This window comes from Camelus ferus, chromosome 9, assembly GCF_009834535.1.
Source record: "Camelus ferus isolate YT-003-E chromosome 9, BCGSAC_Cfer_1.0, whole genome shotgun sequence".
NCBI classification, from domain to species: Eukaryota; Metazoa; Chordata; class Mammalia; order Artiodactyla; family Camelidae; genus Camelus; species Camelus ferus.
Window position 1 is genome coordinate 73,926,100 of NC_045704.1, and position 24,684 is coordinate 73,950,783.

Consider the following 24,684-nt stretch of genomic DNA (forward strand, 5'->3'; position numbering starts at 1 on the left):
AGTTGCGGACTCCATATTTTGATATGCTGTGCTTTCATTTTCAATCAGATCAAAATATTTTCAATTCTATTTCAGTAATTTTTTAACTCATGGATTATATAGATTTTTTTAAGTTTCCAAGTATTTAGGAATTTTCCAGATTTACTATTGTTATTGATTTGTAATTTAATTCCATTGATGTCAGAGAACATATTTCATAGGACTTGAATCATTTTCAATTTGTGGAGGCGTGCTTAATGGCCCAGAACAGAAGATAATTTATCTTAGAAAATGATTCATTGCACTAGTAAAGAATGTGTATTCTGCCATTGTTAGGTGATGTGTGCTACAAATGTCTATTAGGTCAAGCTGTTCATATTGTAGATTAATTCTTTTATACCCTTACTGAATTTCTCTCTGTCCTATTAATTATTGAAAAAAGGGTACTGAAATCTCTGACTATATTCTCGATCTATTTACCCTGCAGTTTTGTCAGTTTTGGCTTCATGTGTTTTGAAGCTATGTTATGAGATGCATAAACATTTAGGATTGTTATGTTTATTTTTCATGATTATAAAATACATTTCCTTATCTATGATAATATACTCCCATCTAAAACCTCATTTTTTCTGATATTAATATAGCCACTAGAGGATTTTTTAACAATTAGTGTTAGCATGATGTATAATTTTCCACCCTTTTAAATTATTTAGGTCTTTTTATTTATAGTGAGATTTCTGTAGACTTAGATAATCTGGGTATAATGTCAATCTTTCCCTTTAGTTTTAGTTGTTATGTTCCATTAAGGTTAAATTCTTCCCCAGACATGTCTAAAACACAGAAGTCAATTATTTTACACTTCCATGAAATTATCTCAGGACCTATTCAGTGTATTTTAGATCAACTGAAAATGACAAAATTTGTAAATTAAAAAAATTTAGATATTTGGACCAAACATGTAGATACTCTACTAGTCCAGCTCAAATTCATATATATTCATCTTTAAAGTAGAAATTCACAAAAAAGGATTAAATTTTTTGTGGGTGTTTTTGTGTATTTATTCATGACAGTTTTATATCTCAATTACATACTTTTAATTTTCCACTTGAAGATGCCTATTCTGAATAAAAAATTTATTTTCAAGACACTGTCCTCTGAATACTGTATTGAAAAAATCCAATTAACTTGTGCAAATTGCAGTGCTCCAAGGGCATTCTTCTTTTTCAGAGACTATAAAAACAGAAATTAATACTTACAAATAAAAATGTAGTTGCATAGAGTTAATTTTTTTCTGTTGATTTACCTCCCCCTACCACCCAATTTTCTACAGTATATTATTATTTTCTATTTCTAAAATTAGTCACTAAGATTAAAGTATTTCTTAGCTCTTTTTTTTCCCCGGCCAGGCTCAAATCTTGACAGTTATCAGAAAATTTATCTAGAAGAAAACAGGCATCAAACCTGTAGTATTTCAAGGATTTTCCCTTCCCAAGGTTTACTATTTTAAGTGTCAATGTTGATTATTTTGTTGGTGTTTCTATCAGTTAAATGTCTAAACTAGTGGTTTTCTGTTTCAGTTCCTTCTCAAAAGCCTGTAATGCTTTTAATGGGTTAAGTTTTAAAATTAGGACAAAATTTAATTTTCAGTATGACAGTTATATAGTAATAAAACTTTTATGTATTTATGGCCATTCATTGTTTTTTAAGCCAGTCAGTTGGGGAAAAACTAGAGAAAGATTTTAATTCATTGGACTCAATTTTCAAGGACTAAATGTGTTCTCAGAGTATGTCAGTGAGAGGGAATTTATTATAAGAATACATAGGAAAATGCAGCCTTGTAGGAACTGGAACATCATTCATTAAATAAAAGAAAATAAAGATTAAAACAACACAGCCGAAGGTAAATACATGAACAAAAGGTAGTAACCTGCATTATTCTAATTTTGGTATATAAATTGACTTTTAATTATCATATAGAATTTAAATGACAAAAACAAAAATAGCTAGATATCTATGTTAACAGGTATACAATATGTAAAGATGTAATCTGTGACATCAATAACTAAAAAGGGGGGAAAGTATAAAGAAGTCAAGTTTTTATATATGATTTAAATTATCATTAGTTTATTTATTTATTTTATTGAAGTATAATTGATTTATAATGTGTTAAGTTCTGATATACAGCATAGTGATTCAGTTATACATATATATATATATATATATATGTATATATTCCTTTTCATGTTCTTTTTTATTACATGTTATTACAAGGTATACAGTAGGACATTGTAGTTTATTTACTTTATATATAATAGTTAATATCTGCAAATCCCAAACTCCCAATTTATCCTTCCTCATCTCCTTTCCCCACGGCTAACCATAAGTTTGTTTTCTATGTATGTGAGCTTGTCTCTATTTTGTAAATAAGTTCATTTGTGTCCCTTTTATTTAGATTCCATATATAAATGATATAATATGGTATTTTTCTTTCTCTTTCTGTCTTACTTCACTTAGTATGATGATCTCCAGGTCTATCCATGTTGCTGCAAATGGCATTATTTTATTCTTTTTTTATGGCCAACTAGTATTCCATTATAAATATATACCACAACTTCTTTATCCAGTCATCTATTGATGGGCATTTATGTTGCTTCCATGTCTTGGGTATTGTAAGTAGTGCAGCTATTAACATTGGGGTACATGTACCTTTTTGAATTAGAATTTCCTCTGCATATATGCCTGGGAATGGGATTGCTGGATCATAGGGTACATAATATGTAAAGATGTAATTGATGACATCAATAACTAAGAAGGGGGTGAATCTATAAAGAATGAAATTTTGTATGTGATTGAAATTGTCATTAGTTTAGAATAGAATGTAATACCTTTAGAATGCTTTATGTAATTGGAATGGTAACCACAAAGAAAACATCTATAGAGCATACACAAAATGAAATGAGAAAGGACTCATAGCTAGTCACTAAAAATAGTCAAATAAACACAAAGGAAAGCAGTAAGAAAGGAAATGGGGGACAGAAAAGCCATAAGACACAACAGTTAGAAAAATGGCAATTACAGGTACTTCCCTATCAGTAAGTTCCTCAAGTGTAAATGATTAAATTCCACAATCAAAAGCCATCAGTTGCTGAATGGATCAAAAACAAAAACAAAAACAAAAGCAGGACACAACCAAATGCTATCTATGACAGGCTCACCTTAGATCCATGGATACACAAAGCCTGAATTTAAAGAATGGAAAAAAGTAAAAGATAGCAGGGTTAGCTACACTAATAGTCAGACAAAATAGACTTTAAGTCAAAAACTATTACAAGCGACAAAGAAAAATGTTGTATTATGATAAGGAGCCAATTCACCAAGAAGCTAAAACAATTATAAGTGCGTATGCACCAAATATCAGAGCCTCTAAATATGTGAAGCAAATTTTGACAGAATTGAAGAGACATAGACACAGATATCTAAACAATAATAGGAGGAGACTTCAGCATTTTTTAATAACGGACAGAACACTTGCATAGAATATCAATGAGAACATAGCAGACTTGAATAACAGTATAGACCAATTGGACCCATATATGTTAAAAACACTCCACCAAACAAGACCAGAATATAAATTATTTTCAAGTGCTCATGAAACATTCTCCAGGGTACAGCACATATTAGGCCACAAGACAAATTTTAATAAATTTTAAAAGATTGAAATTATGTAAAGTATCTTTTCTAATCACAATGGAATGAAACTGGAAAGTAATAGCAGAAAGAGAACTGGGAAATTTTACAAATGTGTGGGAATTATACAACACACTATTAAACAACCAATAAGTCAAAGAAGAAATAACAAGAGAAATTAGAAAATATCTTGAGACAAATGAAAATGAAAATACAGCATACCTAAACTTATGAGATGCAGTGAAAACTGTTCTAAGAGGAAAGTTTATACCTGTAATTGTGTACACTAAATAAGAAGAAAGATCTCAAACCAACAATCTATCTTTTCACCTTAGGGAACTAGAAAAAGAGCAATCTGAACCCAAAGCTGGTGGAAGAAAGGAAATAATGAATATTAAAGAAGGGATACATTGAACAGAAAATGGAAAAAAAATCAACAAAATTGACAAATGCATAGCTAGATTGAATCTGAGAACAAAGGAGAGCAGACTCAAATAGCTGAAAGCAGAAGTGAAAAACAGGAGATTTCCACCAGTACCACAGAAATAAAAATGATTATAAGAGAATACTATGAACAACTATATGCCAACAAATTAGACAATGTAGAAGAAATGAGTAAATTCCTAGAAACACACAACCTAAACCTACCAAGATTGAATCATGAAGAAAAAGGAAATCTGAACAGACCAATAACTAGTAACAAGATTGAACCAGTAATCAAAATCCTCCCCAAAAAAGGAAGCCCAGGACCAGAGGGCCTCAACAGAGATTTCTACTGAGCATTTAAGTAGAATTAATGTCAATCTTTCTCAAACTCATCCAAAAAAATAGAAGAGAAGGGAATACTCACTAACTTACTTGATGAGGCCAGCATTATCTTGATAACAAAGCCAGGCAAAGACACTGCAAGAAATCTATAGACCAATAACTTTGATGAATATTGATGAAAAATTTCTCAGCAAAGTACTAGTAAACTGAACTTAATATACTGAAAGGATTATACACTATGACCAAGTGGGATTTTGTTCCTGAAACCTAAGGATGTTTCAACATATGAAAATCGATCAATGTAATATACCATATTAACAGAATGAAGAAAAAAATCATTTGATCATTTCAGCTGATGCAGAAAAAGCATTTGACAAGATTCATCACCCTTTCAAGATAAAAACATTTTTAAAAACCCCTCGTAAATAGGAGGAGATTACCTCAACACAATAAAGTCCATAGAGGCATACCTGTGAGATATTGCGGGTTCGATTTTAGAGCACTGCAATAAAGTGAATACCACAATAAAGTTAGTCACAGATTTTTTGGTTTCCAAAAAGTTATGTTTATAAAAGTCATATTTACACTATACTGTAGTGTATTAAGTTTTTAGTAACACTATGTCTAAAAAACAATGTACACACCTTGATTTATAAGTACTTTATTGCCAAAAAATGCTTACTATCATCTGAACCTTCAGCGAGTGATAATTTTCTTGCTGAGGGGTTTTTGCCTTGATGTTGATGGTTCTGACTGATCAGGGTGATGATTGCTGAAGGTTGGGATGGCTGTGGAAATCTTAAAATAAGACAACAATGATGTTTGCTGCATTAATTGACTCTTCTGTGTATGATTTCTCTATAGCACTTAAAGCTGTTTGATAACATTTTAACCACAGTATCCTCTTTCCAAATTTGAATCAATCCTCTTAAACTCTGCTGTATCAACTAAATTTACTTAATATTCTAAATCATTTGTTGTCATTTTATCAATCTTCACAGCATTGTCACCAGGAGTAGATTCCATCTAAAGAAACCACTTTCTTTGCTCATCCATAAGAAGTAACTCCTCATCCATTGAAGTTTGATCATGAGATTGTAGCAATTCAGTCACATCTTGAGGCTCCAGTTCTAATCCTAGTTCTCTTGCTGTTTTCATTCTATCTGCAGTTACTTCATCCACTAAAGTCTTGAGCCTCTCAAAGTCATCTATGTGGCTTGGAATCAACTTCTTTCAAACTTCTGTTTATGTTGAAATTTTGACCTCTTCCCATAAATCACGAATGTTCGTATTGACATCTAGAATGGCCAATCTCTTCAGAAGGTTTTCAATTTACTTTCCCCAGATTTATCAGAGGAATCATCATCCATGGGAGCTATAGCCTTACAAAATTTATTCCTTAAAGAATATAACTTGAGAGTAGAAATTATTTCTTAATCTGAAGGCTGCAGAATAGGTGTTGTATTTGCAGGCATGTAAACAACATTAATCTCATTGTACATCTCCATCAGGGCTCTTGGGTGACCAGGGGCATTGTCAATGAGTAGTGATATTTCAAAAGGAATCTTTGTTTCTGAGCAGTAGTTCTCAAAAATGGGCTTAAAATGTTTAGTGTACCGTGTTGTAAACAGATGTGCTGTCATCCAGACTTTGTTGTTCCACTTATAAAGGCACAGGCAGAGTCAATTTAGCATAATTCTTAAGGGCCCTAGGAATTTTTGGAATGGCAAATGAGCATTGATTTCAACTTGAAGTCACCAGCTAAGTTAGCCCCTAATAAGAGTCAGCCTGTTCTTTGAAGCTTTGAAGCCAGGCATTGACTTCTTGCTGACTGTGAATGTCCTAGATGGCATTTGCTTTCAGCGTAATGCTGTTTTGTCTGTAGCCACCTTCCTTAATGATCTCAGCTGGATCTTCTGGATAACTTGCCGCAGCTCCTGGATCAGCACTTGCTGCTTCACCCTGCACTTTTATCTTATGGAGTTGCCTTCTGTCCTTAAAGCTCATGAAGCAACCTCTGCTGGCTTCAAGCTTCTCTTCTGCAGCTTTCTCGCCTCTCTCAGCCTCCATAGAATGAAGAGAGTTAGGGCTTTGCTCTGGATTAGGCTTTGGCTCAAGGGAATGTGCGAGTGGTTTGATCTTCTGTACAGACCACTGAAACCTTCTCCGTAGCAGCAAGAAGGCTGCTTGCCTTTCATCGTTTGTGATGATCGCTGGAGTAGCACCTACAATTTCCTTCAAGAATGTTTATTTTTTTGAATTCACATCATGATGTTTGATTGTTTATGTTCATCTTCATTTTTAAAAATTCTTGCCTGCCAGAAAAATACATTTGAAATCTCAGATCAAAATTATAAAGCAAATGTGATTTTCATTCTCTATCACCTAATTCTTACTAAATTTTCCACCAAAATGTTCACATTAGAGTCTGCTTTAAGGAAATTCTTTGTGGATCTAAGATAACACCAACCATACTAACAGATAAATGGCGTATACGTTTGTATATAAAACAGTACTCGCCTGAATTTTGGAGTGTGAGCCAAATGATATAATGTGCATAGAGTGCATTTACAGAGTGTATTTTAGATCCACGTTTTCTCTTTGAAATTTAAAATCACCCATGCTGAGACGGAGGAAAAGCTATTTACCTCATTTTAAAGTGAGATTATTGAGTGCAGAGTTATTAAGTATTTTACCTAAAGTTGCCTTCTTGCTGTATAGTGAAGCCAGATTTCAAACTAAATTTTTCTAGAACTTAGAATTCTTTCTTCAATAACTATTTCCATGATAAATGTAGCATAAAAGTAAAGGTCCTAACAAAAACAAAAACAAAAAGCACATGTAGTGAGGATTATGTAGGAAATCAGAAAATTATACATTAATACAGATAATATGTTTTTGAAGATTAAAGGTGCTTTTTTATTCCTTTGATGCTAACATATGTGACTTTACTCAGACTCATGACTCTAGTTAAAAAAAAAATGATTTTCCTGATTATGAAATGACATTTGCTTTCATCTTCCTATGGCCCTGTTTGTGTGTTACTTTCAACAGTGTTCTCATAAAGCAATGTATATTAAATCACTCAGACATAGTACTCCGCAAAAAGCCTATGAAAATGATAATGACTATTCCTAATTAGCTGATTATCCAGCTATAATAACTCCAGGATAAATTAGGCTATGAGTATTAAAGAATAGTAAGAAAGTAATGAAGTGCTTGCATCATAGTTGTTGCTGTTTGTAATGCAGTACATTTAGCTTAGAAGGGCAGAATAGGTTTGATTTGCCTCCTGTCCTCTGCTTGCATAGATTAAGCTAATCAGAATTTCCAAAACCTAACCTGAGAAGTTTAGCTAAAGTTTTTATTTCAGAACAGCTCTCTCGATGGGGAAGTAATATTTGACCCCATTTGTTTTGATCATGTTTTATTTTACATAGAAGACTTTCATGATTACCTTTGAAAGAGCCCTGATCTGCTGTTTAGAAAAGGCAAATGGAGCTCTGAAATCTAAGATTGTGGTCTTGGATAAAATTAACCAAAATGTATTATCATATTATGTTTAAATGATTGACAGCTTGTTATTGGAATTTACATCACAAATGGTATTGTATGCAATTAATTAGTCTAATAAAAATCAAAAAGTGGCATCAAGTACTCATATTATTAAAAATATTCTTGCTGAACTCTCTGCATTTGCATGCATAATTAGATAGAAGATTCAGATGACACTCAATTGTGACATGTGACAGCTAATATAAAAGCTAATCTAAAATGAATGTTTAAACACATGAAAGTAGGTATACCTTTCAATGACTTAAAATCAATTCAGAAAAAGCCAACTTAAACTATAGTAGGCAACATGAATCATATAATTTTGTGATTTTGGACTACTTAAAGACAAAGCATTATTTATATAGATTCTTCTTGATTGTATTCTCTGTCTACACATAATCCTTGGCAATTTTAATTTGGATTTCTGTCTTGCTTAAGATTTAGATCTCAAGTAATAATGCTTTATAACATATTTGGGTCCTTAAGTTTGAATGGGTTCAGCTTGGTAGATCAGCGCATGCTACATTCATCTCACCAATGTATTGGAATCTTTCCATTCTGGCATCAAGTGAAAAAAATTTAAATGGTGATGAACTTAGAATTTTAATAGATTGTAATTAATCTTCTGTAGCTCTTTCCTAAATGTGAATCTAACGTATCTGCCTTCTATCCTAATTATAATATTGGTTGCAGCAATGTAATCTGTCATGCAGAACAGCTTTTATGTTACATTAAAGTCAAAGTGATACAGTTGGTAGAAGTTTGCTGGTTTTGGATACTGACAAATAATAAATACTCTAAGAAGTTCTGCTGAAGCCTTCTATTCTTGGAAATCTAAAGATGCCCCTTTGAATTCAGCAAAGACTCATACACTCTTATCCTTTTACAATCTCAAATATTCCTTTTCCAAGGATAAAAAGAGGGCAGAATACAAGGCTAAATGAGAATGGCATCATTCTCTTGGGCTCCGTTTTTCAGTGCATTTGAAGGACGTATTCTGTTTTGTCTGCTAAGTCAAATAAAATGTCAGCCTTTCAGAAGGATACGCTGGTCACATTCTCACACCCTGAATCAACCTTTGTCAGTCACAAGAAGACAGACATCTCATCTAATATTAGAAATCTTCTACAGTATTCTTCAACTTGACTTATTAACGTCAGTATCTGTATCTTGAGGTAGCCAGAGTTAGCTCTGGCTCGTGAGATGCTAGTTAAGACCTCTCAAATGCTCCATATAGCCCTAAAAGTCTGCATTTATTTGTTGAGAAATATCTATTGTCTAATTAGAATGTATGTGGCTCTTGCAAAAGTTGAATGAACTACAATGAACATGTATATATATTAGGCTGAATCGATGAAACTTACAATTTATTGAAGACAGGTATAAAAATGCCTACCAAAACAAATGTAGCATTATGGATTATAATAAATGTTATTAAGAAAAAAAATAGGAGATCCTTTAAGAAGTCTTTCTGCAGAAGACATATTTCATCTTATAACTGAATGTTGTATACAAATTAGCCAGGATCACAGAATGAAGAATATTTTAGAGCAAGCACAACATGAACTTCTTTCCACACCTGATATCTCTACATATACTGGGATGACCACTCCACCATGGAACTTACATTTTGTTTTAAATGTGCTGCAATGTCATGCCTCCAATATTTGATCAAGTAGAACAAGCACCTGCTTCAACATTTCTAGCTACATAGGATTCCGTGTGTTGAACAGATTATAGATAGGCAGTTTGCAACATTGGATATCTCACATAAATCAAAAAGTGTGGGAATATTCAGTTCCTTATATTTTAAGATCAATATCCCATTTTTGCATTTGTGTGCTCTGATATATTCTAGCATACTGACGTGTACTGGAGCCACAATCTGAGGTTTGGGATAGACAAAATATCACTGAGAGCACACATTTATTTTTATTCTTTGAAAGCAATAATAGTAAAGCACATGTACTTTATCATTGGAATTAAATTGGTCATTGACAACTCAGCTGTGAACAAGCTTGAGGAAACATTGATACTACCTAAGTCTCTAACTGTGCAAGGAAAATGCAAGCTAGGAAGGAGTTTAAGAATGAAGTTTGAGGCTTGTGAAGCTGAGAATCCATGTAGAATGAATTTACTCTGTTTTTCTCTTGCTGAGTTGAATTATAATGCTTTGAAGTAATTCATACATGCTGACATAATAGTAAATAAAATGAATGTTGATATTAACAGAATAAGACAAAATCTAAATTTTATTTACTGCCAAATGTTCAAATATACTAATTTATTTTTAAAACTTGTAAATATTTAATAATAGTGAAAAGTAATTTTATTTATTAGAAGCATCTTTCTCCACTTGAGAAGAGATATTTAAGGTAAATTAAAGATTTGCTTATTTCTGTTAAGTGGCTAAAGCACTTTTAATAAAAAAGACATGAAACCTAAATCTTATTTTCACTGTCTCCACAATTTTGTCCAGATTTATTTAGAAAAATAACACAGTTTAAGAGTTTTCCTTAAATGAAACAAAATGAAATGAAAAATGTTTATACTGACTACATCACCCTCATGAACCTGGTATGCTTATGCAATTAGGCAGATGAGTCAAAAGTTTCAACTGCATTTTGTATCTAGAGTAATAAATTGCTTTAAAAAATATATTGTCTGAAAGAAATTGTCACACTGGAACAGATTCCATCATTCCACATTTATCATTTGATTTATTGAGATATTCTCTGCACTTAATATGTAGATTCATCTCACTTGTCATGTCAGTTTTTTAATGTATCTCAGACCTTTTTGCTCAAGAAAACAATATAGCTGATTCATCAAAAACATTAATCAAAGCTCATAACAACTTGTAGCTTATATTTCTTTTTAGAATTTACCGAGTGCTTTGCATTTATTTCCTCCTCTGAGCACTAAGAAAGTAAGTCAGGCAAACACATTATCCTCATTTTTGTCAATGGAAAAACTTAACAGAGAGGGTAGTGGTTTGCTGAAGACTCACATCCAGCAGCAGGGTTGGGATTTGAAGCCAATTTTCTGAATAGATAGAATACTTTTTACTTCATTCACCTTACAGAAGCTTTCTATCACTACTTAATACATGTTTTATCTTTATCCCCAGATTTATACCCTGCTTTACAACAGAACTTCACATTTATACTTTCATTGGAAATCTGTCACTTACTTCACAGTACTAAATTGTCCAAGCTCACAAATACCTTGGCAAAAGTTTAGTTTTAGGAACTATCAAATTAAAATAATATGTTGGAATACCCCATTTTCCTTGTCAATGTAGAAACACAGAACCGCATCAACTCTTACTTTAAAAAACCAATAAAAATAAAGGGGGTAGAGGAAGAGAGAGAGAGAGAAAAGGCAAACACTGACATTTTATTTGATTATGCTGGTTAGTGAGTAATATCATCATGTTAACAAGATTATAATCAATTTGACATCAATCACTGTGCAATTTTGAGTCAATAGGAAATATAGTTGAATATTGATAAGTGTCTAAAAGTTCTATTAGAATCTGTTGACAGAGAGATGGTTGCAGGCTGGCATGTGGGGAAAGCCAGTGCTGTCTTGGAAAGCTAAGCCATAGGTTGTATTTATACTCTTATTACTGCAGTTCATACAAGACACTCAGTATGTATTGTCTCTATTTTGTTAGCTCATAGCTTTGAAAATGCCTAAGGGCTACCACTAGACTTCAGTAATGTAGAGAATATTAAGTGTTATTTTTTAGGGGAAACTCAATGGAGGTCTCACCACACTCTACGTTAAAGGAAGAAATAGAGCATATGTGATATTTGTCAAGTTCGGAAAATAAAATAACTCATCATCCTTTATTTAGCATTCTCTGACCACTAATAGTGGCTTTCTCATCTGCAGTCACATTCTCCACCTTTTGGATAAATATATCTGTAATGAATCAGAGGTTCTTTTCTCTAATAGATATGAACAAAATGACCTCAAGGGCTAAAATAACCCATGCAGCAAGGCAAAGTGGAATATAGTCAATTATTCTCATCTTCATTTTTTGTTTTTGTTTTTGATCAAAACTTTACCAGCTTAGCATGATAAATGCCTGTTATTTTGATCATGGTTTTCTTCTTATTTCCTTCATTTCCTCTGTGACCAAAACACTCCCACCATCCACATTCTATTCACTTAAAGGAATCATTATATGGAAACATTTGAAACCAAGTCTCATTAATCATGCATTTCCACCATGGCTTCAGTGAGTAATTTGTATCTATGTGTTAATAGTCTTAAAAGAAACAAGCTCATTTTCCCTATGTGTAGTCTAAGAAAACCTGATCATGAATAAACATTAACTCTAACTCATCATGTTCTATAATATATATGTTGGAGAATGTCTTTGTTATGGCTAATTTTTGAAAACTCTTTATTTATTTATACATTAGGCAATTCCAAATGAGAATTTAATTTATTTCATATTTGCAGCTATTTTTCACATATATGCTTTTCCATCTAGACAATTTAACTTCAGTAAAAGTTATTTTTTTCCATTTTTCTTGGGCTATTGAAATAGAAATTCAAACAAAAAGTTGAGTATTGGGACAGTTGTGATATTTCAGAATCTAAAGTTTCTCTCCGTAGGCAATGATGTGGACATTGGTTAAAGCTTTTTAAGTAACTTTAGCTGGTCATAATTTCTCTTTTTTTGTTCTGCTATGAGAGGCATCTCTTAAATTACACTGAATAATGATTCTTTCCCTTCCTGTGGGAAGACCCTATAAAATAATTCGAGGATTTATAGCAGAGCTACAATTTAAGACTAGACAATGTGCTAGTGTAGCTGCTATTCACTCACCTCTTTCACAATTAAACCATTGCCAGCTTTGTGTCCAAGGAGGTTAATTGTTCTAGTCAAGGAAAGGGAGAGGGAATGCATTTCTTTCTATTCTTTGTCATAGTATAAGTTTTGATAATTCCTGCAGTAAAAGCAAAACAAAATTAACTTTGTTAAAAAGGATAAAAGCAGTAAAAACACTAGCACTTTGTGGGAAAAGCACTCCATGAAATAAGCTTTGAAAAATATGAAATTAGTCTCTATTATTATTTTTTAATAGACTTTATTTTTTAGAGCAGTTTCAGGTTTACAGCAGAATTGAGCAGAAAATACAGAGTTCCCACATAGCCCTCCCCACCCACACATATATACTCCCTGTATATTATTAATGTGTGTTAATATGGACACAGACCTGAGACCAGAGTTGTTGAGTTAAAGTCTGAGAACTTGTTTTAACTCAGGAATGTCCTAGGAGTAGGGAAGGATGGCCATACCTTAGGGGACAAAAACCTAAAGTGATCTTCTATCTTATGTTTACCCTGATATATAAGGGGATTATGTTTAGGAGATGGAACCCATTATCATTTATTACTTGGATTACATTGGATTCTTGAGAATAAGAGAGAAGAATTGACACAGTCTTATTCTAGATATAGTATCAGGGCATCATTGAGAAGTTGTGGAATCTAAAGCAAGATACTGATTCTAGGGCAGCTCCAAAGTTCTTCAGTTTTCATGTCAGAGGAGCACAGATACTTGGTTTAAGGAAGAGACCACATTCAGGATTTTAGACTGAGCTTGTCTTTGGAGGGCTGCAAATCAGACTCCATAACTCCTCTCCACTTGGCATTGTCTTAAGAAAGTTAAAAAAAATAAATCAGATTGTCTTCTTGCCACCTTCTGTAGTCAGTCCTTTATAATGCCTATTCTAAGGGGAAAATATATAAAGGTGAAGAAGAGTTATACTGAGAATTGAACAGAATTGCCCATGCAGAGTTATGTGGATTTGACAAAATCATGAGGTTACATGGAATTGAGGGGAAAAACCCTTGGTTTTATTGGAAGAAGTATACCAAGACTCATCCAACATATTACAACAAAAAATCCCCGATTTTATTAGTTATGATTAATGTAATACTCCTAAAAATATGCCTACCTTGGTCTTTCTTCCTGGCTTGTTTGCTTGTTTAGTCAAATGTTTCACTGAGGGCAGGCACCTGGAGGACTGCAAAACATGCATGATCTCTAGATTCCCAAGGAGGAAGCTCTGTCGTCCTCGGCTGTTCACATGGTCAAATGTATCAGGCTTCGCATACGTGATGACTTTAATGCAGTATCATGAGATTGGTGGTTCCTGAAAAACCTCTACAATTTGGAATAGGATCTTAATCACAGGAAAAGCAAAGTTGTTCATGTTTGGTGAACTAGTATTTCATGAAGGTACACAGTATTTTAATTTTAAAACAAATAAAATAATTTGTCGATGATTCTCACCTCCCAACTTTATTTGTCCCTTCAGTTTTCAGAAATTGTAATTTAAAAATTGCATATGTTTTGAAATGTTTATGTTTATACATAATAACTAAAATTTATTTCTTCTTTGGTTTTTGGGGTGTGTTAAATTGGGAGAAGAATATTTCCATCTTCAACGATATAATTTCTGCCTTGTCTGTGCATTCCAACGACCTCAACCACGTTTTCAAAACTACTCTCTTTCAAATCTTTATATTTAATTACTTCAGCCATCACAAATACCATTTCAAATCTGTGTGATCTATCCATTGACTAAGTACAAATGAAAAATGTTATGTAGAACTTTTAAAATAAATCCTACCAAGGCCAAAATTCCAAAAGAAGCTAAACTCATTGAAGTTTTGGTGACATCACATTCTGCTTTCATTATCCAGGCTTTTGCTGAGGCACTGCCATGTAGTTGAGGGCTGACAATTTGAGCAGAAAATAGCTATTGAGAGTCAAAGCTGATCAGAGCTTGTAGCAGTCTCGTTAAGTCAAGGAAGACAAAATTGGAATTCAGGCTTATCCATGATTCAGGATTTGAGAGCTCAAGAAACTGGATAGAAATGGAGATCAGAGATTTCTGAAAACCTGAGCTTCTTTCCATCTTCAGCCCTTTACTGACACAAGATAAACTGAGAGGTTGAGTAGCTAGGCAGGAAGTTTGAAGCTGAGAAGTCTCAAGGTGCTAAGGAAATACAAATCTGAGGTAAGGGTACAAGAGAAGCTTTTCTTTTGTAACACTACAAACTACAGCTTCTATACCTGGGATTGTCTCCCAGATAAGCCAGGCTTTACAAACACTTCCTGAAAGTCGCTGTCTAATTTGCTATCCCTACCTGGATTCATTCACTCATAACTGCTAATCAGCAGTTAAAGAAAATGCTCTCTGAAGAAGGTAGCAATCAGTGTACCTGCAGTGTTTTTATGCAAAGTGTCTGGTATTCATTTAAAATTTTCTGAAAAACAGACACTGAGATGATCCAGAGATTGTCATTAACAAACACAGAATTTAAAATGTATGATATACTTAGAAACATATATTATAAAATGATAAATATTACCAGAGAACTGGAATACAAATAAAATTTATATATAATTTAAATGAAATTCTCCAAAGGAAATAAAACAACTGAAAATAAATATTCTATAGTTGCTAATACCAAAACCAGACAAGGATCTCACAAGAAAACAATAGACTAATGTGTTTTATGAATATAGATAAAAATCCTAAAAATACGAGCAAAGCTCAGGATCTATTACAAAAGATTATAGAGAGGAAGGAGAGACTGAGATAATGACCTTGGAAGATCCTGAATTTTCTTCCTCACATGGATGCACCAAACATACCACGATACTTGGAGCAATTGCCTCTGAGAGAAATCCAGAAACTAGCTGAGAGATTCCTATACATCAGATTAGTGAGCAAATGCCTATAGGACAGGCTGAGACAACCTCTCACCATAAATCCCATCCCCGGCACAGCACCGCACAGTAGAGGGGGAACACCCAGTTCTCAACTTCTCCCTAAGGATTGGAGAGTTTCAACTGCACTTCTAGTTTCCCAATATTTCTACAGGAGGGGCAAGCATCCCAAACAAATGGCTCTTAAAGCCAAAGGAGCCTGCAGCTACAAGTCCCACAAGACTATAGCAAACAAAAAAACAGTCCTTAATGGGTGCAAGAACACCCTCCCTCACCCATGGCATGCTTACAGAGAAGAAAGTGATGCAAAAATAAAAGCTTTTCTTCTCTATGTACAAACGCTCCTCACTCTGGTCCCATAAAAGAGAAAAGCAAAAAAGAAGAAACATCTCTTTTCCTTTATATAAATCTACTGCAAGTCCAACATATTCTCCAGACAAACTTCTGTGCTTGCTCACTGACCTCGACTTTTAAGTCTCACTGCAATAGATACCGTTAACATCCAAGCCTGATCCATTTCATCAATCTGGTGCACCCACCTCACTTCGGCAGGTCTTAGATACTAATGGTCTTATCTTTCTCCTTGCCTAGGAAAATACATAATTTATAATAATTTCCACCCTAAGGTTCAACATCCAGTAAATGACTACAAAAAAAGATGACCCCTTGCTTCAGACCAACTTGGTGACACAATTTATACTCTAGAACTCTCTGTGGGACAACACGAAATCTTGGTTAGCTTTTTTTTTTCCTGCACTATTTTGCTTTTCTCTTCTGAACAGTCTTCGACAAATCACTTTGTAAAAACTTCTACCTCCACCTACTTCTAGGAAACCTGAGTTAACGTTGTAATGTTCTATTGTGAATGGTGCTAGGAAGCAGACTCAAAGAAAAGTATTCTGGAGGGAGATCACTTGTCCCTCCAAAGGGCAGTAAGGATCTTGTCACATCATAGGTGGGTTACTGATAGTCCCTATAATGGTGTAACCGTTCAAGTGCTCAACTTTCACATTTAGTAAACCCAAGAGCGATGGTTGTCACTAAGTCCCATTAATTCATTGAAAATATAGCATGACAGATTCCAATTTATTAATCTATTAACAATACATAAAGCAAAGTGTGAAGGCCAAAGGGCCTCCTTGGCCGAACTTAAGAGGACATTTACCTCCTGCAGTCAGTGGGCAGACACAGCGAAAGACCAGGCCCAGGACCTAATTACAAGAGTGTCAGAATTTCAAAGGCTGAAATTATCAGCCCAGTGAAGTTTCCTCTGTCAAAAACAATCTCTCTTAAGGAAGGAGTTCGGCCCTCAAACCAAAGAAGGAGATACGTGAGTGGATGAACTAGGGAGTACTGAGCTCCCAGATTTTCCTGAACTCTCTGGTTCCCCAGAAATATTTGTTTCACCAATTGGAAAAGTGGTTATACTACCCTCATCACTTGTTTGAATATTATGTAAAGGACTCCAGTGCAGATGCCTTAGGAGACATTGCTTGTCCTCCTCAGGATGTGTCTCCACTTCCCCTCCTGACCAGCAGACCCATGATTAGGGTTAAATATCAACATGCTTCCTATAGTTTGGAAGTACTGAAGTATGGTAATGCAAGAGTGGAAGAGAACAGCCGTAACCAGCGAAGATTGCCTAGGAGTACGTATGGAGGGTGGAGCATGAAGGGGAGATTGAATATAAGCTTGTAAGAGAAAATGTGTCAGCATGTGTCACTCTTATGACACAATTTACCACCCTAGTGAAGGCTGCAGGAATTGAGTCTAATATGCTGCTGTGATGGCTCTAATGAGCTTAGAAAAGGTGATGGTCATATTAGATACAGATTCCAGAATAGCTTTGGAAGGAAGAATGTGGAGGAAGGGATAAAAATATTTGGAAAAGTAGCAATGCTAGACAGGGTTTACTATGTGAGACAGGGACACCTAGGAGCTGTCTTTGTTCCTCACTTCTCCAAAGCAATAAGAAATGTGTTGATGAGGGGAGCAACAGAATCTCACTGAGAAGCTTAGTGGCAGTTATTCTTTGTAGGATAGGATGGTAGGAGATGCTACTATAAAACTGGTCCCCATAATAATAATGAAAAAAACAGGATCCCAGATTAGATGAAGTCTGATGGTAGCATTTGTCTTTGAGAAGCAAGGAGGGCAGCAGATCAGAATGGCATCCAGGGCTCTGACTTTGGTGAGAGGGGGCATCATTTTCTCCATGCTTGACTAGGGCATCAGAGGTCTGTTTATAAGTGGAATCCTGGATCCAGAGTCCATGGCCCTATTCAGTAGTCATCTTCCTGGTTCCTAATTGTACAACTACAATGGAAATAATTAGCAGTTGTAAACCTCACAAATTGGTTGACCAGTAGAGTAAGATCCACTGCAGTAGAAAAACTAAAGTGAAAGCCCCTTAAGATTCAGTGCTAATGTTCTGCTTCTATTTACATTTAACTCTCCATTCAGATGAAGACCAGAATGAAAATGGCAGATGACAATGGACTACCATAACTTAACCAAGTAGAAGCCCCAACTGTTCTTGCTATGCTATGTGCGGTATCTTTATTAACATGTTCTTGGGTAAGTGGTGAAAATATTTCTCTGAAAAATGCTGTCATTTTAATACCTATCTGGATGGAGTATCAGAAATAACTTGCATTTGTATGGAATTGACAATGGTCTTGTCCCAGGGCTATGTTAATTCTCTTGCCCCCTATTACAATGTAATCCAAAAGGACCTGGACAGTCTAGACCTTCCACAGGCTGTGACATGTATCTTCAACAAATAGCCATTACGCATTGTTGGGTGTTGTGTCCCCAGGAGTGGAATACAAGGAATAGATGTAGGAATGGCCCCATTTACCATCACTTCCAGTGACTCACTTGTGAAGTTTGTGCCTCCTGACCCCCTAAATTTAGGCATTGTTGGCCTAAAGGTCCTGGGTTTTTCCAGGAGACCCAAGTAAGAGTTCCATTAAACATATAGCTTCCACTCTTTGGGAAAGTAGTGGCAACAGACCACAGAGCACAGAAAGAAGTTACCAGTGGTCCCTGTATATCATGAAAAGGAAGGACTGATGCTATATAATGAGGGTGTGGAGAAATATGTTTGGTACCCAGGTAATCTGCTGGAGCATCTCTTATTATTCCTATGTCCCATTTTAACTGTAAATGAGCAAGTAAAGCAACCACCCTCATCGGAGCATGGTGACCACACAGGCCACCCACCTCCACTGAAGTGCTGTAGAAGGGAAAGGAAATCTTGAGTGTACGCTGAAGGGAGGTCGTGAATATCTGTTAGGCCTTGGGGCTAAAACCTGAGGTAGCACTTGTAGCTCATCCCACAGATCTTTCTTTAATAAGATTTCTCAGAATGTAACCCACCAGACTCTAGGAAGAGGAAGAGGTGGGTCTGAGGGGTGCTAGGGGTAGATTATAGGCCATTTTGTATGCACCACCCAGATCCCTAGCAAGGGCCATTTTACTCATCCACCATATCAGTGGGGTGCAGGTAAAATGGCTCTTTGGGGGAAAAAATCTGACTTGTAGTACTTGCCAATTTCTATTGTATAAAGTCTCACATCATGGCTGATTTTGAGCTTCTAACAATTTAACACCTAGCCTAAAAAATTCATGAACATTCCTGTTGTGAATATTGGCTGCAAAGAATTCACAGATGATCCCTCTCCAGAGAAATGCCTTGGCTGGATGGATAGTTATACTGGCCACTCCCTGCTACTGCGTCAGGAGGAGGCTAAAGAATGAGTGATTTGGGGTTACAAAAGGTCGCCTCCCCCTTGCCTCAGGTTAGGAGCAATACTGAGGTTTAGTTTGTGTTTCGGAGGTCCTCATGGCACCAGGATGAATTTAGTCTCCAGTGAGGACCAGATCCTTGCTTAACTTTCTCTCCGTGTCCTAGTCTGCTTCCTTCTCTCCCATTCTCCTGAGAGTACACTCTCAAAATATCAGAATTTCTATGTCTAGCTCTGCTTCTAGAGAACCTGACCTCAACATTCACCAATAAACCCTCCCTGTTCCTTAACCTTTCTGTGTGACTCTGTGCTATTTTCCTTTATTCATCTTGCCAAAGCTCCACAAACATAAGTAAATGACTTCTATATTTGCTTTATGCTACTTTTCTAAGAAATTGATTTTCAAATGTGAAGAATAGAATCAACACTGTTGATAACATGAATAATTTCTATTTATATTCCAGGAAGAACATATATAGGTGTTTATTTTGACTTTGAACTAATTTAATTCCTAAAGCTCAGAATAAGAATATCTCAAGACACTTAAAAAGTTGTAATCACAGGACCACATCAGAGAATCTCAAAAAAGATGAGCCAAAATCTATAAATCACCAATTTTTTTAAAGTAACACTGTGAAAGAGTGGCATCAAATTTAATGAGTAGAAGGACTACTATCTTAGGAAACATTTATGAGGATAAACTTAAAATAAGAAAGTTAAAATATAATTAATATAGTTAGAGGAATAAGAAAATGTATTTATAACCTCTGAAATAATATGTCACCTACAAATTTAACTAAATAGAAATCTTGGAAATAAAAATGAAGACTCCAAGAAAAAAAAAACCAACTAAATTAATGACTGAATAATAATAGAATAGGCCCAAAAGGATAGCTAATTAGTGAACTGGGTAATTGAAGCCAGGAAATTTCTCGTGGTAAAAGAATCAAAGAAATGGAAAATACCTAAAAAATTTAAAATATAGAGGGTATATACAAAAAGATCCAAAAAGAATAGATCCATCTAAGAGTAATTCCAACAGAAGTAGAGGCAATATTCAAAGAAATAAAATTTTCCTGTAGCTAGAGAATAATATTCATTCTCAAATTGAGTGGTTCCACTGAGTACCAAGCAGGATAAAAGAAGATAGACACATGGATAGATAGATAGATAAATAGTTGGATAGATAGGTAGATAGATAATAGATAGATAGATAGATAGATAGATGAATCCTGGTGAAATTTCACTAATTCCTAGATAAAGAGTGTACATATGACAACTGTGTGTATTCCAGTCAGATGGAAAAGTGAGAGGTTTTACTTAACTTAGGGTATGGAAGGAAGGATTCTGTCTTGCAATAGGATGCTCAGCACAGAAAGCAGTAACATTCTCCGAGAGAGGGAAGAGCGTCATGTCCTCCCAACATTTTACCAACAAATGCATAGTTTCAAATGATAAAGTCTTGGCATGTAGAGGTTACACAGAACTCTTAGAAGCATGTGTCTCCTGCCAGATCCAGCATTAGACAGATAGTCACATGATCTGGGAGCAGATAGTCACATGAGCTGGGAGCAGATAGTCACATGAGCTGGGAGCAGACAGTCGCATGAGCTGGGAGCAGACAGTCACATGAGCTGGGAGCAGACAGTCACATGAGCTGGGAGCAGACAGTCACATGAGCTGGGAGCAGACAGTCGCATGAGCTGGGAGTGGTCCATCATGTATCTTAATTCAGACGGGATGCCAGTGACCACCTGACTCGGGCCCTGTGAACTTCATAAATCCAGCTAGGGGTTAAACGCTCTACAACGTCACAGTCCATGAACAACATCCTTAGCCATCATTCCTAAACTCCCCACTGTCACACTGCCTGGTGCAAAAACGTTCCTGAACTCGATGCTGTGAAACCGAGTGGGTTCATTACCCAAGAACCCATCAGAATTGAGCTTGCAAACTTTGAGATCAGATATTGGTTTATCCTGCAAAGAAAAAAATCCCAAACACCTCCAGAAAGAATATAGTGGGTCCTCTACCCAAAATAAACAAACAACAAACAAAACAACAACAGGAAGAGTTATATTAGGCTTAGCTTTCTTTTTGGCAACGCTGCTTGTTAACAGTCTTTTTTTTTTTTTCTTTTTCTTTTTCTTTTTCTTTTTTGGACACAATTTCTCAGAGCAAGTTATTTTCCGGATGAAAGGTATTTGAGGAGGTCATTGACTTTTGCAGGTCAATTGGTTTGAAATTTTAAACCAGACACGCTTGAGGTTATTTATGAGAGCTATTCTGTGACAGAGGCAATTTGCTGTAATTCTAGTCATCCTCTTGGTTTTGCAATGAATATTGTTTTGTCACCTGTTTCTTGGACTTCTTTTCCCACCAGGATTCAGGCACAAACTCTTAGGCACATCTGAAAAACAAGCGAAGAGTTTGCAAGTCGATTTTACCTCTCCTAGGTCAGTCTTCCTTACTTCCACCAGGCTCTCCTTCCTCTCCTTTTCCTACTCCATCTCCAGGGGCACGAGGCCTCCAGTCCTTCATCCAGAACACTTGGATTCCTACCATGGGCACTACAGCACATTCCTGGCTCCACAGATTCCTCCTGATTTTTCCTCTTCTGAGAACTAAGACCTTCTCCTTTCTCACATGGAGTTATGGTGCCATTAATACTTGCTGGGAATACATAGCATAGTGCATACTCTGGAGCCAGACATCTGGATCCTATCCCCGCCTTTAGCTGACTAGAGCTGTCAGAACAAAGTACCACAAGCTGGAAGGTTTAAACAATAGAAAGTACTGTCTTAAAGTTTTTGGAAATAATAGTGTGAGATTAAAGTTTTGGTAGGGTTGGTTCCGAGGGCTGTGGAGGTGACTCTGTTCCATGCCTCTCTCTTACTTCCTGGTGGTTTGCTGGCAATCTTTGGCATTCCTTGGCGTCTGCCTTTTGCTCTACCACCCAGATCTTTGCCTTTATCTTCACATGGCATTCTCCTTGTGTGTGTGTGTTTCTTCAAATTTCCCCTTTTATAAAAATACCAGTCATATTGGATCAGAGGCCCACCCTCCTCCAGTATGACCTCATGTTAAATTAACTGATTACTTCTGCAACAATCCTATTTCGAAATAAGTTCACGTTCTGAGGCATTGGGAGTTAGGACTTTAATACATGAACTGGGGCAGGGGGCACAATTCAATCCATAACAACCTCAATTCCCAAACCAAAAGTTTTGCATCTATTAAAATTAGAATAACCGTATTATTTACCTCGTGGTGTTTTTATGAAGATTGAGAGAATCAATATCTAGATAGCACTGAGAACAATGCTTGACACAGAATAAGCACTACTGATAGTGAGTAACATATTTCTGATATTAATGCACTTAATAAAGATGTTCAGGAAAAATGTTTTTAACTCAAATCCACCAGCGCTTACGGGAGCTATATTTACTTTCAACAGGCAGTTTTTGATTCTTTATTTTTTGCATGCCAAGAAAAATGTCATTACAGGAGTAATCATAACATTCACTGCTAAATGCTGCTTATAGTTCCTGAAATATCATGGTCACCTGGCATGAAAAAAATCACACAGACTGATTACCAGGAAAGTTTTTGGTAATATGTTCTAGTAACTCTCAGCTATCTGGCCATGTAGTTCAGGAGAGTCATGTGACTTATATTCTTTATAGTTTCATTCAGTAAATTGCCATTTTAGTTTGCTTTATGTGAAAATTTTAACTTTAACATAATATTCTAAATGTACATTTCTGTACATGAATGTGGAACAAAAGAAACAATGTTAGGAAATTCTCCTAGGCTGGTTAAACTAAGGCATAAACATATTCAATACTGTTAAGATGTAAATTAACAACATACTGCGTTTTGATACAGCTGTATAAATGCTTGTACTTCTATAATCTTGATAATAATAAAGCATTGAGGTTATTTTTATACATATATTTTCTAAAAACCCATTAACACCTTTTCCACCTGCTTGCATTTTGTGTTTTATGTTGTGATATTGACAAAATGATAGAGTTCTTGCAGTAATTTGGTTTGCACATTGTATTTAAGTGTGCTGCAAGCACATATGAGTAGAGATTATAAGGAACATTTTTGGGCAATTAAAAAGTGAGCACAGACCCAAGATTCCAAAGTGATGGAAAGAATTTAAATGGGGCAATAAAAAGTTCAGGCCTTCAGAAGAATTTGCTATTTGCTATTTTTGACAACATAGACCTTGACTCTTATTTGGCTTGGTTTTTAATCAACTTTCTTGTGGTTTTGCCAGACAATAAACTGTACTTAGATAAAGTATTTAATTTGATAAATTTTGACTTATGTATATATTCATCCATCACCATATTCAAGTTAATATATCCATTAACGCTAACAGTTTCCTTGTAACCTGATCTAATCACTCTCTCTTGTCCCTATCCATGCCTCAGACTCTGTATCCAGGGAATCATTTTTCCGCTTTCTGCAACTGTAAGTTAGTTTGCATTTTCCAAAGTAAAATATAAACGTAATCATACAGGATGTACATATTCTTCTTTGACCTCAGCGTAATTTTGTGAGATTTGTTGTGTGCATCAATAGTTTATTCTGTTTTTATCACTGATCAGTATTACATTGTTTGGTTTCCTAACAGTTTGTCCACTTACCTGTTAAAAGCCCTTCGGAGTCTTTCCAGTTTTTGGCTATTACAGATGAAGGTGCTGTGAGTGTGAATGCATCAGATGTGAGGCGGTATCTAGATGTGGTTTGCGTTTGCAGTTTGCTAACACTTTTCTTTTTGTTTCACTGGTCACACTTCTGTGGTTTCTCACGTAGCTCACCCGTATGGAAAAAAAGGCAATATTGCAAAGTGCTCTAAGAAGGGGGAGGAATTTTTCTCTTATTCAGCTTTAGCTCATGATTTTCCCAAATCTTTCATTTGTTATGGATACTTTCTCTTTTCCTATCAGGGCCCAGGTTATGAAAGGCAGAGTCCAGAGGAGATACTTTTCCTCTGTTTTGTCTGAGTTTCGTTGCATTTTATTTATTAATTTTCCTAACACTGCTCCTTGGCAGAATGGGTGCTAAACCCCTGTGGTTTAAAATGTTCAGACTGATCTGGGTCAAAATGGTCACATTTGACTTGGGACAGAAAATGAGTTTTAAAGTGATACCTCTATAAAGAAA

At 35.3% G+C, this 24,684-nt stretch overlaps 2 long non-coding RNA genes across 46 annotated transcripts in view; one reads left to right on the forward strand and one right to left on the reverse strand.

Moving 5' to 3' along the window:
* Window positions 1-24,684, forward strand: part of LOC106730695 — a 427,796-nt gene that overhangs the window by 142,932 nt on the left and 260,180 nt on the right. For 41 of the 45 annotated variants that reach the window (XR_004322743.1, XR_004322741.1, XR_004322724.1 and 38 more), the window contains one exon: window positions 18,218-18,331. The exons of the other annotated variants lie outside the window; for them this stretch is intronic. This is a non-coding gene — a long non-coding RNA (uncharacterized LOC106730695). The remainder of the gene's footprint in view (window positions 1-18,217; window positions 18,332-24,684) is intronic. 45 annotated transcript variants of the gene reach the window in all.
* Window positions 13,198-23,940, reverse strand: LOC116665915. The gene is made up of 3 exons (XR_004322748.1): window positions 21,859-23,940; window positions 13,971-14,179; window positions 13,198-13,667 (listed from the first exon to the last, which is right to left on the reverse strand). It is a non-coding gene; the product is annotated as an uncharacterized LOC116665915 (long non-coding RNA).